Here is an 18,919-nt window from a genome sequence, read left to right as displayed (position 1 = left end):
CTGGTCTAGTGGAAAGTTCACACACGAAAACACACGGCCATTTTGGTTGTGGGGAGGTGGTATACAGTCATGGGTGAAAATGCACCAGTGCTCTGGTTTTCCTGGCTACTCAAAGCCCCCGAAAGCTGCCTCAGAGATTAAATTTACCAAGGGCAGATAACCTAAGAACAGGTCTGTCACTGCCCTTTGAACATGACAGGGCCATGCTAATCATTTCCCACCTCATCTCTGCATTCCTGGGGCATCCTAAGCAGCCAATATCACAGGACACATGGTTACTTGCATCTGTACATATGTGCAAATGCATGGAATGCATTTACTCATCTCTTTTAATTTAGCATTTTTGTTACTATTATGGTAGAGTAGTCATATATCCTATAAGCCAGAACATCACAAATAAAAAGAGCTAATGTTATTAATTACATGGGACAATAGGAGATCTAAATCAGAACTTTCCTGGAAAGCTGGACCTATGGTCACCCTAGATAATAGTTCCAGTTTTAGTAGATTAAATTATTACTTCCAGTTAGGTAAACTGTTGATTAAAGAAAAAAAGTGCGCTGTTAATATTATGACTTAAAATAGGATAACATGCACAACACAACAGACGCACGAATATCAAATTCGAATCTGTAAGTGGAGGAAAATGTGATTTCCTGAGGTCTACAGTTTAACAAAGCAGTGAAAAAATAAATGTGAGTAGAAAAGCCAAGCCATGACTACCTCTCAGTTGATTTACTTTGTAATATTCTAACTAGAATCCTTGTCTTCTCTCTTGCCCTCTATTTTTTTTTAAACAGAGAAACCAGAGTGATTAGCACTACTGGCCAAACCATGTTACTCCCCTGCTTACAAATCTTTCATTACTTTTTCATTGCAGTTAGAATAAAATTCAACACATTACCATGGTCTATAAACCTCTGCCGAACTACACATCTCCAGGCTCGTCCCTCATTTCCACCCTTGTCATTCTCTGTGCTCCAGGCACATCGGACATGTATCATTAATATCCCAAGATTTCCAAATTTAGGGGCTTCACATTTGCTATTTGCCGTAACTGGAATGCTCATCTCTGGCCCCAGCTTATCCTTAAAGTCTTAGCAGACACTCGAATGAAGCTATCAAATCTCCTAAAAGCTTGGCCTATCTTGTTTAAAGCAGTGCCTTTCCCAGAGTGATTCCATTTGTTCCGTTCTTCCCACAATTCAACATTATTTTCTTTACTTCATTTGTTATTTACAATTGTGAGCATGTGGTATGCTCCCAGTACTCTTAAAATAGACCAAATCTCTGCTTAATAGGCTCATAAGACAGGCTCAGTGTACAAATTGCAATTCAATTGGTATCTGAAGAATGACAAAAAGTCAAGTAGAAATATTGAGGAAAGAATATTCCGGACAGAAAGAAAATCAAATGAAAAGGCTGTGAAGTGGAATGAAAAGGCCAGTGCATCTATTTTACTGTGCATAAAAGAAAAATCTATAGGAAATGAGATCAGACAGGAAATGGTCCATGGACTCGTGAATTCCATTGAAAAGTATTTAGATTTAAGTCTAATTGTAATGGAAAGCTACTAGAGGGTTAGAAATAAAGAATTGAAATAATCTAAATTATACTTTAAAAAGATTACCTAGTCTGTTCTGTTTAGAGCAGAATATGGAGATAAACAAAGAAGCAGATAGATTAGGAGGTTTTCCTACAGTCTAAATGACCTAAAGGGGCAATTTGATTAATGGAGAAAAAAATCTGATCTGTGTATTTTCGAGAGCCAATGAACATGCTGCTAAATTGACTGCACAGGGAATAGTTTTATCTTTTTACTATTGTATACTAAGCACCTAGCACAGTGCCTGGACAATAGTGCATTATGGTGTTAAAAATGGAGAAGAAAAGACTACAGAGACATCATTCAAAGTCAGGCTTCTCCTGGCAAAAACAGGTGACTCACTGTTGCAGAGCAGCAAATAAAACAAGTCTAAAACGTTTGTCGAATATCATCCGTGGAGAGAAAGCAGAATGGACCACTGGCAAGTTTCCTCCATCTCGTAACAGAATTAGATGGCCATATAATATTGATGCCACAGAACATGAGAGAAGCGTATCATCTCTAAAGTAAGAGAAAACTACCATGCACATGACGAGGGAGCATGAGGCAGGCTGAGGGGCAAGGCGCAAGCTAGCACCCCACCACCATCAACACAGGTGAGTTCTGATCTTCCTTGGACACTCCTGGCTACCCAAGAACAAAGGAAAGTGGTTGAAGTGCTTGCCGTGGTAATGTGGGAGACTAAGGCAAATGAAAAATTAAATTCCCTTAATGCCTATAGCCCACTGACAAATTCTTGAGACCAGCAGAGTGACCTCCCTCTAAGAGCTCAGCTGCCTCAAGGATGACACTTTGCTGGAGGCAAAAGAGAACCTAAGTTTAACACTATCCCAACCTTCAGGATCCTGTAAGTCAACTTCCTTTATCTCAACTGCCCCAAGATATATGCTGGCAATCATACTCCAAGCTTATGGCCCCTCGATATACATCTGAAAGGTCTCATGACTGAGAGGAAATGGTAATAAATAGTGTTTCCCTAGCAACGGCTAGCCCCTCAAGCTCCTGGAAACATCGCTTCCAAAATTCCTTAGAGACATTGTCTATCCTTGACCTCCTCCCAACCTGAAGGTATATAATGGGTTACCGGTCACGACCCCAGTGCAGCTCTTCCTGTCCATGGGTCCTGTCCCCATGCTTTAACAAAATCACTTTTTTACACCAAAGCCAGTTTTCAAGAATTATTTCTTGGCCATCAGCTCTGAAACCCATGAACCCCCATCACCCCAGGACTTCATCACATGCTGAGATATTGGTAAGTGTATCCTTCACAAGGCATGAAACACATCTACCTTTGCCCTCCCTTAAGGAACACCACACAGTAGGTGAGCAAAGGATACTTGATGAATGAACTAATGAACAAAGAATAAAAAAAATGGGTGTTTTGTTCTATTTAATCACTGAACACACGTGATTCTATACTGTATTTCTGTCAACTTGATTCCATGAAACAGGATAGACTAGAAGAGTAGAACTGGTTCAGTTCTGAGAAAGCATGTGTTGTATAGGAACAAGATATGGTACTGACATATAAATAAGGGAGGATGCTTCCGTAGGCCAATCCACCCACTGATTTATTCATTGCAGTAACAGTTGCTTGTCAACAATGTCCCACACGAGCTGATTCAGTATTGACGGAAATCATCAAAATGATCTGACCATGTTCACGGAGAATTTGTTTCTTTTTCAGCATGCTGAGCAGAGAAATGACCAATAAGTACAGGACTCCATTTTTTTTTTTTTTTTTTAGATCAGACACACTAGCTGTCAAGGGGAAAGGTGCTCCTATGACTTTATGAAATGTGAAATAACAACATTTCTTCAAACTCACATCTGTGATTTCAAGTGTTGGCTCAAGTGGCCTATCTCAGTGATATATCGAGAATCTTAAGTAGCCGAATCTATTTCTTCAGGGCTAACATACCACAAGGTTAAATGTTTTGAATAGAAGACCAGGATTTCAAAACACGACCACACAATAGGACAAGTGCCTCAACTGTCAAAAATTTGACTCTCATAAATAATTTCCTTCACTTGTTAAAGAAAGAAATCAATGAAATACTGCTTCAGGGCATATTTTAAAAACATCCCATTGCGCTAATAAAAAATGTAGAAATACGTCACACTTTGATTGCCATCAAAGAGTAGATTAGGAACACGTTCACACCTATATTCTCAGTTTCAAGAGTCAACCTTTCAGCTTTTGAGGATAATATGCGTGTTGATTTTCATTTGATGAGCTGTTAAAAGAAATTTCATGAGATAACTTTCTATGTTTTCTGGATATTCTTCCTATTTAATGCCATATGTATTTAATAGAGTCTTCAAATATTCAGTCACTACCTGGCAATGCATATTTGTGAATGGGGATTTTCTAAGTTAGTGAAGACAAACTGTAGGAAATCAATGAAATGTCAAACTAACCTACCATTCAAGTTATTCAGCACTGAGAATGAAATGGATTCTTCGGAGATGTATTATAAATAATTTTTATTTCATAATTTTTATCACTAATGAAGATAATTGTGATAATTTTATTATACTTATTATTATGAAAAAATAACATATCTACATAACTTACCTAGCAATATATTCTAAACACCAGCAAATACTTTAACTATGTGAAAGTATGAGAATCTCATAAATGGAAAAAATAGAGGAATTGGAACCACAAAAACTGGAGTTCAATTCCCAACTCTGCAACTTACTTGTGATTTTGATGTCATTGTCTGTTCTTCAGTTTCTTCACACACAAATTATGCCAATTATCCTCAAAGGCAATTATAAATATTGAAAATTATCTATGTATAAAAGTTAGCAGTTTCTAGACATGTAGCAAATTTAAGAATCAGTAATTGTTATTAGAATATTTCACTTATACCTGTAGGGCAGTAATTGTTTCTTGTTCTAGTTTTTGTTTTGTTTTGTTTTTTGTATGATTCCCTTTCTTGGAGTTTTATGTGCTCAATATATATTTGGTAAATGGATGAATCAACATGTGGCAGGATTCTATCTACAACTAACAAAATTGTTGTCCTTGTATTTCTCACACTTTCTTCTATTTCAGTTGCTCCCCAAGGAGCATTTGCCCTTGCTCTAGTCCATGTAAGAGTAGAAAATTAAAAGAAAAAAGCCCATCTGTTCACTAGAGGAATATTCTTTTCTTGGAGATAGGCCTTCAGTGCCTATTACCCGTCAATTGTATTTTACCTGCAAGAGACTAGGTAACAACCTAGAGAAATGGAAGAGAAGATAATTCATTCATTAATTCAACTGTATTTTTTGAATGCCTACTATGCACCATGTACATTTTTTTTTTAGTCCTAGGGATAAAGCCATGAAGAGGACAAATAAAAGTCACTGTCCTATGAAGCTTATAGTCCAAATGCAGGGAAGAAACTTCAACAGACAATAGGAGAATAGTGTGGAAGAAGGTGGATGATGTGGGAGCACAAAGAGGAATCCAAGAACAATTAGGAAGACCCTCCTAATCTAAAGAGGCCAAAGTCAGAGTGAAATGGACTCTGGGTACAGCGTGGAGTCCCTGATGAATTCACCTGTGGACCATCTGCCTCTGAACAGTCCTGAAGATTTGTAAACTCACTGAACCAAAGGCGAGAGATTTAAACATTCTATGGTGGTGGTGGAGATGAATAGAAATGAACAAAACCAGCAGGACGAGTTTCCTAGGGGTGAAGCAGGGGACGACTCACCGTAACAGCTGCAAAGTAATCTGGGGGTTCAGCTCTCACTGATAACATGAGAACAGACTACTCATTGTTTTTCTTATCCCATCCTACCATTTCTCAAAAGTTCTGAATAAATGTGGCTTTTTAATAACTAGAGGCTTTCTCTTCAAGATCAACAAGTGTCTTTGGTTTCTTTAGTTATTAGAGTATAACAATCAAATGGAATATTGGCTTTTTATCATAGTCATTAACACAGGTTACGATACTTTTCAAGGATAGGTTCAAATTCTGGATTTTACAAATATTAACATATTCGAGCACATAAAATCTCAGTGTTAACATCCTGTTTTATAAAATAGAGGTAATAATATCTCAATGAGTGGTAAAAGGATACCTTTTATAAGAGGCTCTAACCAAGAGTCATACACACATAAACTGATATCGTGTTAAAGATCTTATTTAATTTAGTATTGAGAGAACCAGTTAGATACTATATCAAAGAGGAATTTAAAAAGCAGACACACACATGAATATGCAAATAGATGAAAAATGAGTCTACCCAGATTGACTAAATGTGGTTGTTTTCCATATCTACAGGCAAGAATAATTTGCATTAACACCACCTTCTTAAGACTTACAGAATTGACAAAGACAAAAGGTGCAGACACACCCAAATGAATGATATTAATCAACCACTCACCTCGTTTTGCCCATTTTAAAGTCTCTCACAATTTTTCCTGATAGGGTCATTTTGATAATTAAATTAGATGATATATAAAAACCATTAAGCACAGTGCCTGGAAGACAGAAAATGCTATAAAAAAAAAAAAGTGTTGACTCTTAAATTTGCTGTCACTCTTAAAAAAGCACTAGATTGAAACAGAAAATGGTGGGGAGTGGAGCATTTTCAACCTACAAAAATACCACAATCATGCAGTTCAAATTATTTTAATAATTATGGTCATTTAGCAGCAAGAAAACTGGTTCTAATATCAAAAAATTTTAAAAGAGGTAAAACAATTGTATGTATATTGTGAAGAGAATGTTCTTAGAACTAAAAGATTTCAGTCTCTGAACTTTTGATGACCTGCTTGCTGCTTTCGCTGACTCCTGGGGGTCAGACAGAGCTGACTTTGCTAAGCAAAGGTATACTACTTAAGGCTTTATGGCATCCTTTCCCCAAATGATAATGGGTGTTCTCAGAGGTTTAACCACCACAAAAAAAAAAAAAAGGATTTCAGCATTTATTTAACTTTGGCCTTTATTCATCAAGCCCTTCCTCTATTGTTCCAAGGAACATCATTGGGGAAAACAATACAAATGTTTGGCTACACACCCCTAGATCATCTCTCACTCTAGATAACTAAACTAAGTCCAATGTTTTATTAGGAGACGTCTTACTGCCTAGATGCCTAGATGTAACAAGAGGTCATCAACCGTATTTTCTACAGCCTTCAAAATGGTAGTCTCTTCTATCAAAGTGTATCCAGAGTCTACTGACCTCTATTTCCAAAACTCCTACTCTATCTAAAGCACAGCATCTCTTCCTGGACCCTAGCAAGGTTGCAACTCGCCTTTGTGATTTTTATTTGTGGCCCTGTATGGTCTATGTTCCCTACAGAAGCCAGAGTGATCCTTTTTAAATTTTACATCAAATTGTGTCAGTTTGCTATTAAAAATCCTCAAATAGAACTCAACTTTTGCCTCAAAATAGAAGTTCCTACATGATCTCACTCCAATCGCGTCTCCGATTATATTCAAATATATATACCTTACTATTTCTAATCACACTGACCCCTGCAAGTTCGTGTCTTAGGGTCTTGGCCCTCTAGTGCTCTCTGCCTGATAGCCATAGGATTCATCCTCACTTTAGAAAATTCTTTCAGTGCCACCTTACATAAAATAGATCTTGTACTTTCTATCCCTTACCCTTCTTGATTCTTCTTCATAGCATTTGTCACTTGACATTTTTAAGTTTTCAATTATCTATCTTCCTCCCCTAGAACGTGTGGTCCATGGCTGCATGTTTTGTTCCATGCTATATCCCCGGCTGGCATAAAATAGGAGCTCAAGAACAGTTTTAGTATGAACTGAGTGAATAAACAGATAAAAAGCGGGGGCGGGGGTGGGAAAGACTAAAAATACAAGAGCCCCAGAAATCTTTTTAAAATAAGTACTCATCATTTGTAAATATATTTTTTCCATCATTGCCCATGCAACTAAAGCGTCTTGTAGTGTGACCAATTGCCCATGTGCATTGCCCATGCAACTAAACCCCTTGTAGTGTGACCAATAGAGACTTTGGCCTTAACTATGTCTGTTGGAATGTGTCGAGACAAGAAGAACTCTGAAATTCCTAGAAGTAGAGTAACCAATACTTTCTTATATTTACCCATTTATTTCAACATGATTTATGAATATGGACATATCATATAAGGAAGTAGGAAAAATGCAAACATTGATGCTAGGAGTCGAGGGATGTAAGATATTTCACTGTTATAATAAATACAATTAAATAATAAATACAATTTTTGGACAAAAATAAAATTTCAAGTCTACTGATACACATGAGTAATTTTAGTGTTAGATGGTTGCAAATAACAAAAGATCAAAAATGATAATTGAAATATTTCTTTTAAATCTTAGCCTGACAAGACTTATGGAAAAAAATTCTCTTTTGGTATCCCACCAGTATAGCCTTGAATGACATTTTTTCCTTTGACATTCTTAAATTTACTGCCCAAATGGTGATTGCATAATTGATTGCTTCATCTTTCATTTTCAATTCTAAGGTCATAAGCTATGCCTAATGCTCTCTGTGCAGTCCTAAGCACTAACGTAGTACTTATATTCATGGTAAGTCTGCTGCTCTGAGGTGATATAGAAAAGACTATGACAACAAAGTCATTTGTTGTATTTTCCAATGTATTACCTTAAAACTGTCAATATTCAACATGACTAAAATGGAGATGGGTAATGGTAAAAATAAACAAAACATACACACAGACAAGCACTGTGATCTAAGTCAGTTTCAGAGACCTCTCTGTTGCTAATACTTGGATCTCTAACTGCTTAAACCTAGAAGGGTAAATAAGAATAACAAGCCACTAAAAAGCACTGAAGTTCCTACTCCGCTAAGGTGGGGACTCGAATTCTTCTGATCCATTTCACAGATACGTATAAAATGAGAAATTTAAAACAGACTTATTTAAGTCAAGGGACATGTATTATCAATATCTGTGAACAAAAGAGGTACTGAATGTCTGCTTCGAGCCCCAAATGGTTTTAGATGGTAGGAAAAATATAAAATTTGAGATAATACCTGACTTAATGACAATACTTTGTGTACTGAAGAAAAGAATATGTTAAATATGCAAGTGAGAATTCTGTTTGAATATAGCTTTTAATCCCTGCAGACACCCTAAGAGATAAATACTATTATCTTATTTTGAAACTTCTAAAAATGGAAGCTCATACAGTTCGAATGGCTCCAAAAGTAACACAACTTATGATAGTTTAAAACAAGAGCCAGTTTCTTCTAGCTACAAAGTTCTTACTTTCAACCCCTACCTGTATTTTCTTCTTGGAGAATAATTGATTTACTACATCTTGCAATGTACTTCATAGTTGTCTTCCCTGGAGATCCCCCTAAGTTTCCATTTTAACCTACCTTACTCAGTTATGATGATGCAATTAAATGAAATTACTTATAGAAGTTTCTCAACAGATAGAAATATTCACTACATATGTCAGTCCCATTGTATTCTACCTTTAAGAAGTTTAAAAGCTGGTTGATTACAAGATTCACACCATTGAGGCTAAAAAAAAAGGTAGCAGCTATTGTTATCAAGAAAATATCAATAATCAGTAGGGGATTCTGGAGAGAGTGATTCCTGGTGTGCATTGTGTTACACAGATCAAAGATGGATCAAGCAGGCAAGGAGAATAGCTACCAATAGGAATGGGGTTTCCAGGTCACAATCCTCCTATTCCTTACATATGTCATTTCTGAAATTTTAATAAATTTTCATTATTTTCCTGGTACATTTTTAAATATTTTTCTTCAAATCATTTAGACTTGCACCCACTTGCACATACAGTTGTGTTACGTATGCAAAATTTATTATTCTGACAGTGAATTAAAAACTGTAACTGAACTAAGATAAAGTTACGGCTACCAATTCCTTTCTTATTTACCTTACAAGTATATCCAGAAACTTTGTCTTATTTAAGTGCCACACAGTCTATACATTATTCAGTAGTTCCAAATGTCAAAGCCATGACAAGCCATGAATTCATTATATGATCATTATTGATCATTGGCACAGTTACTTATAGTTTTAGTGAGGGCTGTAAATTCACAATTGATTTCCTACATAGAAAATTTAGTGAATTTAGCATTTTTATTATTGTAAAATGATTTGTTAATAATACTAAAATGTTACCTATTTTTTAAATGGTCATCTTTCTTCCACAATTAACTAGATGCCATACTTTTGTGTTTTTGTTTAATGATAATCTTTGTCAATGCTTGATCTATGAAAGACACAGATTTTGTCACAATTATAATTTTTTTTAAAATTTCTCTTTAACGTTTATTTATTTTTGAGAGAGAGACAGAGTGTGAGCAGGGGAGGGGCAGAGAGAGAGGGAGACACAGAATCTGAAGCAGGCTCCAGGCTCTGAGCTGTCAGCACAGAGCCTAACGTGGGGCTCAAAGTCAGAGTGAGATCATGACCCGAGCTGAAGTCGGATGCTTAAATGACTGAGCCACCCAGGTGCTCCAGCACAATTCAAATTTTTTGAAGTGTTGGTGGTCATATGCATAGACAAACAATAAGGAGAAACATCAGGACTGGTAAATAGATAAAAGATTTATTGGGTGAGCAAGGATGCTGGACAAAATATGCTTAAAGGGAAAGTGGGTAGGAAAGGAGGACCTCAGTATAAAGCTCCCAAATATATTTACTGCCTTGTCAAGTAACTGTCAAAAGGGCATTGAAGGCACTAAGAATAGAAAAATACAAATTTCATTAACTGAACAATTTTATATAAGTCACATTGATTATAGTCTATGGATGATAGAGATCTGCCACTCAGAGTGTATTTATACTATGGTCAACCCAGTGACTTCCCTTAATATTTAGTTTTATTATAATAAGCCCAGTACATTTATTTTCTAAGAGTTTAGCCAGAAAATTAACCCAACATTTTTAATATGAAACCAGTTTTAAAATTAATAAATGTATTGCCAGGTTGATCAAAAACATGAGAGGAAAAATACAAATTACCAACACCAGGAATGAAAAAAGACAAAAAAAAAAAAAGGTACTACAGAGTATAAAATAACCATAAAGCCATGTCAAGTATTATGGCCAGAAATCCAGTAACTTGGATGAAATTTGAAAAGTTCTTAAGAAAACACACAGAATCAAATAAAAATATAAATAGCTCACATATATTAAAAATGATTTTCATAATCAAAAATATTCCCAACAAAGCAAATTCTAGGAACAGATATTTCACTGGTACACTTATACATTCAGTTATTTCATAAAGAAATCATGCCAATCTCTCAAAACTGATCATAGTCTTTCAGAAAATAAATGAACAAAATTTCCTAACTTATTTTATAAGATTAGCATAATCATGTTACCAAAATATGACACATTTAAAAATTAGAGACTAGCTTCTTTCATGAACATAAGCTATAAAAATCTTATAGAAAATGTTAGCCAATTAAATTTTGCAGAATATAAAAAGGATGCTACATTATAATGAAACAGATTTTAATTCAAATTTAACATTAGAAAAGTGAATTCATGCTAAACATCTTATCAACAAGATGAAGGGAAATAAACACATGATTATCTCATTGGATCAAGTAGTAGTATTTGACAGTCCCTACCTATGACAAAATCATTCATCAAACCAGGGATAAAATGGAACTACTTCATTGTGATAAAGCTCATCTATGAAAAAAGTATAGTCAATACTATACTTACTGGTTAAATACTAGAAATAGCAAAAATACAAGGTGTCTAATCTCTTCACTAACACTCGACATCACATCATTTCAGTAAAGAATTAAAAATAAAAGTATGAAGACTTGGAAAACATAAAATGTAGATGCTGGGATATGGAGATTGAAACAATAACAATCACAACAAAATACTAGCACTAATAAGTGAATTTAGCTTAGTAGAGAGATTGGACTTCCATGCATACTCAGCAGTAATGATGAACTTCTCCTCCCTCCCCACTGGAATAATCTCAGAGGAAACTTGGTGACAGGTTAAAATTAACCACACTCAGCAGTAAAAAAAAGTCATGCTCCAGTCTGTCAGTTGATGTCCCATTTGGGAAAATAATGAGGTACAAATAACACTTTCAGCCAGAGAGCTAGTAGAAAACCCAAACTCACACCATCTCCCAGCAATGAGGGGTATATCCCCTTGGGTGTTAATGGAGGCCAAGTAGAAAATCTGGAGTTATATGCTCAATAAAGAATGGGCTAGGGGCTTCTGGGTGGATCAGTCAGCAAAGTATCCAACTCTTGATTTTGGCTCAGATCAAGATCTCACAGTTCATGAGACCAAATTCCTTGTTGGTCTCCATGCTGGGCTCCAAGAACCAGAACCAGAAAGATAACAGATTTATTGAAGAACACTGTCAATAGATACCAATTTAAACATGACAGATGTTAGAATTATCTGACAAGGACTTTAAGAAAGGATCACAGAATATCTCCAGAAACAACCACAAAACAAGTAATAAAATGGCAATAAAACATGTCAATAATTACTTCAAACATAAAAGGATTCAATGCTGCAATTAAAGGACAAAGAGTGATGGACTGGATTAAAAAACAAGACCTACCTATATGCTACCTACAAGAGACTCATTTTAGACCTAAAAACACCTGCAGACTTAAAGTGAGGGCATGGACAAACAGTTAACATGAAAATGGATGTCTAGAGAAAGCCAGAGTAGCAAAACTTATTGGACAAAATAAGCTTTAAAACACAGACTAACAAGAGACCAAGGAAACTATAGGGTTCCTTGGCGGTTCAGTTGGTTAAGTGTCTGACTCTTGATCTCAGCTCAGGTCATGATTCCATGGTTTGTGAGATCAAGCTTCACATCAGGCTCTGCACTAACAGCGTGAAGCCTGCTTGGGATTCTCTCCTTCTTCATCTCTCTCCGCTCTTCCCTTGCTCACGTGGAGCCTCTTTCAAAATAAATGAACTTAAAAATGGACACCATATAATCATAAAGGGGACAATCCAACAAGATAGTACAATTGTAAATATTTATGCGTCCAACATATGAGCATGCAAATATATAAAACAATCAATAACAAACACAAAGGAACTCATTGATAAGAACAGTAATAATAGGGGAATTTAACAATCACTTATACCAAAGGAAAGTTATCTAAACATAAAGTCAAAAGGGAAGAAATTGCTTTGAATGACTGGACCAGATGGACTTAACAGATATTTTCATCCTAAAAAAATAGAATGCACATTCTTTTCACGTGCATGTGGAGATTCTACAGAATAGATCACATATTAGGTCACAAAACAGTCCTCAAAAATACGAAAACATTGAAGTCATACCATGCACCTTTTCTGACCACAATACTATGAAACTAGAAGCCAACCACAAGAAAAAATCTGGAAAGACCACAAATACATGGAGATTAAACAATATGCTAATCAACAATGAATAGGTAAGCAAGGAAATCCAAGAATAAATTTTAAAAATACATGGAAACAAATGAAAATCCAACAATCCAAAACCTTTGGGAGGCAATACAAGTGGTCCTAAGTGGGAAGTATATAGCTATACAGGCCTACTTCAAGAAGAAAAAGTTCAAATAAACAAACTAACTTTACACTTAAAGGAGCTAGAAAAAGAACAATAGATGAAGCCTAAAGCCAGCAGAAGTAAGGAAATAATAAAGATTAAAGCAGAAATAAGTGATAGAGAAACTAAAAAAATAATAATAGACCAGAGCAATAAAACCAGGAGCTTTGAAATTGAAATTTGAAAAAATTAATATAATTGATAAACCCCTAGCCAGACTTATCTAAAAGAAAGGAGAAAATTCACAAAATAAAATCACAAATGAGAGAGTAGAAATAACAACCAACATCACAGAAAAACAAACAATTATAAGAGGATATTATGAAAAATTTTATGCCAACAAATTGGACAATCTGAAAGAAGTGGGTAAATTCCCAGAAGCATATAAACTAATAAAACTGCAACAGGAAGAAACAGAAAACTTGAACAGATGAATAACCAACAAAGGATGTGAGTTAGTAATCAGAAAGCTCCCAACAAACAAAAGTCCAGGACCAAATGGCTTCACAGGCAAATTCTAACAAACACTTAAAAAACAGTTAAGACCTATTCTTCTCAAAATATTGCAAAATAGAAGAGAAAGAAATGCTTCCAAATACATGCAATGAAGCAAGTATCACCCTGATACCAAAACCAAATAAACGTACCAGTGAAAAAGAGAACTACAGGCCAATATACCTAATGAACACAGATGCAAAAAATCTCAGTAAAATACCAACTAGTGAACAGAATCCAGCAATACATTTAAAAAATCATTCACCATGATCAAGTGGGATTTATTCTTGGGTTGCAAGGGTGGTTCAATATTCACAAATCAAATCAACATGATGCATCACATAAATAAAAGAAAGGGTAAGAACTTTAAGATCATTTCAATAGACAAAGAAAAAGCATTTGACAAAGTACAACATCCATTCATGATAAAAACCCTCAACCAAGTAGGTTTAGAGAGAACATACTTCAACATAATAAAGACCATATTTGAAAAACGAACATGTAATATCATCCTTAATGGAGTAAAAACTGAAAGCATTCCCTCTACAGTCAGGAAGAAGAAAGGAATGTCCGCTCTCACCACTTTTATTCAACATAGTACTAGAAGTCCTAGCTATAATAATCAGACAACAAAAAGAAATAAAAGCATCCAAATAAGCCAGGAAGAAGTCAAACTTCCACTATCTGCAGATGACACAACACTGTATAGAGAAAACCCAAAAACCTCCACTCAAAAACTGCTAGATCTGATTAATGAAGTTACTAAATTCACAGAGTACAATTTCAACATACAGAAATCTGTTGCATTTCTATTCACTAGTAATGAAGCAGCAGAAAGAAATTAAGCAATCAATGCCATTTACAAATGGACCAAAAACCATAAGATAACTAGGAATAAACCTAATCAAAGAGGTAAAAGACCTGTAATGTGGAAACTATAAAATACCAATGAAAGAAATTGAAGGAGACACAAAAAATGCAAAGGCATCCCATGCTCACGGACTGGAATAACAAATATTGTTAAAATTTCTATACTTCCCAAAACAATCTATACATTTACTGCAGTCTCAATAAAAATGCCAACAGCATTTTTCACAGAACTAAAACAAAAAAAGTCTTTAAATTTGTATGCAACTACAAGACCCCAAATAGCAAAAACAACCTGGAAAAAGAAAAACAAAGCTGTGGTATCACAATTCCAGAATTCAAGTTATACCACAAAGCTGTGGTGATCAAAACAGTATGGTACTGGCTAAATAAATAAATAAATAAATAAAACACATAGATCATCGGAACAGAAAAGAAAGCCCAGAAGTAAACCCACAATTATATTGTCAATTAATCTTTGACAGAGAAGGAAATAATATCCAATGGGAAGAAGAAAGTCTCTTCAACAAGTGGTGCTGGGAAAACTGGACAGCAACATGCAAAAGAATGAAACTAGATCGGTTTCTTATACTATACACAAGAACAAATTCAAAGTGGATAAAAGACCTTAATGTGAGACCTGAAACCATAAGAATTAGAAGAGAACACAGTAACTTTTCTATCAGCCATAGCAACTTGTTTTTAGAACAAGTAACTTTTCTATCAGCCATAGCAACTTGTTTTGTTCCCTCCTGAGGCAAGGGAAACAAAAACAAAAATAAACTATTGAGACCTTATGAAAATAAAAAGCTTATACACAGTGAAGGAAACCATCAACAACTCTAAAAGGCAACCTACAGAATGGGAGAAGATATTTGAAAATGACCTATCTGATGAAAGGATAGTATTCAAAATATACAAAGAACTGCTACAATTCAACACCACATAAGTGAATAATCCAATTTAAAATTCAAAAGACCTAGGCCTTGGGGCGCCTGGGTGGCGCAGTCGGTTAAGCGTCCGACTTCAGCCAGGTCACGATCTCACGGTCCGTGAGTTAGAGCCCCCGTCGGGCTCTGGGCTGATGGCTCAGAGCCTGGAGTCTGTTTCCGATTCTGTGTCTCCCTCTCTCTCTGCCCCTCCCCCGTTCATGCTCTGTCTCTCTCTGTCCCCAAAATAAATAAACGTTGAAAAAAAATTTAATAAAGTAAAAAAAACAAAAGACCTAGACCTTTTTCTAAAGAAGACATATAGATAAGATGCTCAACATCACTGATACTCAGGGAAATGTAAATCAAAACTACAATGAGAGATCACCTCACACCTGTCATAACAGCTAACATAAACAACACAAGAAACAACAGGTGTTGGTGAGGATGTGGCAAAGGGGAAACTCTCTTGCACTGTTGGTAGGAATGCAAACTGGCACAACTCCTCTTAAAAAGAGTATGGAGTTTTCTCAAAAAGTTAAAAATAGAACTACCCTACAATCCAGCAATTGCACTACTAGGATTTACCCAAAGAAAATAAAAACACTAAGTCAAAGGGATACATGCACCCCAATGTTTATAGCAGCATTATCTATAACAGACTAATTACGGAAGCAGCCCAAGTCTTCATCAATATATAAATAGATAAAGAAGATGCGATATGTATGTACAATGGAATATTACTCAGCAACAATATAGATGGAACTACAAAGTATTATGCTAAGTGAAGTAAGTCACTCAGAGAAAGACAAATACCATATGATTTCACCAATATGTAAAATTTTAAAAATGAAACAGGTGATTAAAGGGAAAAAAGGGGAGTGGCAAACAAAGAAACAGACTCTTAATTATAGAGAACAAACTGATGGTTACCAGAGGGGAGGGGATGGGGAGAAAGGGTTAAATAGGTGATGAGGATTAAGGAAGGCGCTTGTGATGAGTACCAGGCATTGTACAGAAGTGTTGAATCACTATATTGTACACCTGCAATGAGTATCACACTGTATATTAACTAAATGGAATGTATTTTTTTTAATGTTTATTTATTTATTTTGAGAGAGAACATGCACTCATGCACAATTGGCAAAGAGAGATGCAGATAGAACCCCAAGCAGGCTCCACACTGTCAGTACAGAATCTGATGCGGGGCTCAAACTCATGAACAATGAGATCATGATCTGAGCTGAAATCAAGAGATGCTGAGCCAACTGCACCACCCAGGTGCTCCTGTTAACTAAATGGAATTTAAATTCTAAAAAAAGAGAGAGAGAATATAAAGATTGAACTAAATGAAAATACACAGCTAATTCGGTAGAGTGATATTTATAGCATTAAATGTACACATAAGAGAAAAATCTCAAATCAGTAAACTAACCTCCTACAATAAGAATCAAAGAAAGAAAAATCTAAACAAAACCTCAAAACAAGCAGAGGTAATGAAATAACAACAACAACAATAAATCAATGAAATAGAAAATAGAAAATAGAAAATAGAAAAAAATCAATGGTGAAGAGTTGGCTTTTTGAAAAGATAAAATTGGCCAATCTTTAGAAAGACTGATAAAGGAAAATAAACATCAATGGCAATAAAATGAAACAGAGATTCACTATAGACTATAGATTTCAGAAAGATAGTAAAAGAAGCTATTACAACACAACCCTAAACACATACATTTGACAACTTAGGCAAGATAGACCTATTCTTTGACAAAAACTACTACAAGTCAGTCAATTTAAGCTGATAATAACTATTAAGGAAAATGAATTTATAATTTAAGAACTACCTCTCCACTTTATTTTCCAGGCTAAGAATTGTTCTCTAGAGAATTCTTCCAGATGTTTCAATAAGGATTAACACCAGTTGTACACAACTCCTCCTAGAAAATAGAAGAGGAAACACTTTCTAATTCATCTAATGAAGCGAATATTATCATGAAACTAAAACCAGAGGTAGTTCAAAGACAAATATAGCTAGAGAGCAATATCCTTCATGTATATACAAAAATCCTTAAAAGATATTAGCAAATTGACGTCTGAAATATATAAAAAGAAGTATACACCATGATCAAATGAGTTTATTCCAGGGATACAAGTTTGTTTCAGTATTAAAAAGTCAATGTAATCCATCATATAAACAGGTTAAAAAATAAAAATTAAAAAGTGAAGTAATCAGATTTAGCAATATGAGTTATTACCAACTTCAGTACCGCTCACAAGATGACCAAATAGCAACTCTTTGTAGATAAGAAACTGTTGTGAAAATTCCACAACCTGAAAGTTAAGTTGGACTTAATCAAAAGGGATTGCAGTAGAAGGGTAAGAAGAGTGACTACAGCCTGATTGCATCACCCCTCTCCCAGGCTGGCACAGTGCCACACCAAGGACTTCCTCTCAGGCCTATGGTTTCTCCAGTGAGAAGAAGAGTGTCTCTGGTGTACATCCAGCTCACCTACCATGGCAGGGCACTTCCACTTGGGTTTTGCCTCATGGGGATCAATGGGGGCATCCTGTCAGGTTTGACCATCAGAGATCAAACAGCAATGGAAGAGAAGAGTGGGGATTACAGCAACTAGTGCTCGTAATTTATCAGACTGCATTCCTACTTACAGTAGAGCAGAGATCACAGCCGGTAGCTCTGACCATCAGCAGTGCTGAGCTGGTGACTCCATCTGGCCAGGGAGTCCACCTGGAAGTTGTGCCTTATTTGGGTTCAGACAAAAAGCCTTACTGGCTACGGGGTCTATCCTACAGCCCCACTCTGGCAAAAAAGGAAATTTGCAACCTCTTTCACCCAACTTCTGAGTATAGCCTCTAGTCCCACCTAACGAGGAAGCCTGACCAGACAACATAAATAGACACAAAGTGCATCTTATAGCCAGTCAGAGAGGGAACCAAGCCAGCAGCTTTGCCCAACTGTTAAGTATAGCTTCTAGCCAATCATTATGTAATTATATAAAAATTATAGAAATTATATTATATAAACACTATGGCAATTATATAAAAGTTACACAAATTACATAGAAATTATAGAGTTATATAAAAATTATAGAAACCATATAATTATATAAAGTCATTATGTAAGGATAATAAGGCCAATCCATCAAGAAGACACAACAATTGTAAGTATTTCTGCACCCAACATCAGATCACCTAAAAATATAAAGCGAATACTAACAAAACTAAAAGGAGGAATAAACATTAATACAATAATAGTTGGGACTTTATTTTTTTAACGTTTATTCATTTATTTTTAGAGGGAACACATGCACAAAAGCAGGGGAGGGGCAGAGAAAGGGGGAGAGAGAGAATCCCAAGCAGGCTCTGCACTGTCAGTGCAGAGCACAACAGGAGGTTTGATCTCACAAACCTGTGAGATCATGACCTGAGCCGAATCAAGGGTCAGA

The sequence above is a fragment of the Leopardus geoffroyi genome, chromosome C3 (assembly GCF_018350155.1).
Source record: "Leopardus geoffroyi isolate Oge1 chromosome C3, O.geoffroyi_Oge1_pat1.0, whole genome shotgun sequence".
Lineage (NCBI taxonomy): Eukaryota > Metazoa > Chordata > Mammalia > Carnivora > Felidae > Leopardus > Leopardus geoffroyi.
Note: the sequence above shows the minus strand (reverse complement) of the source record.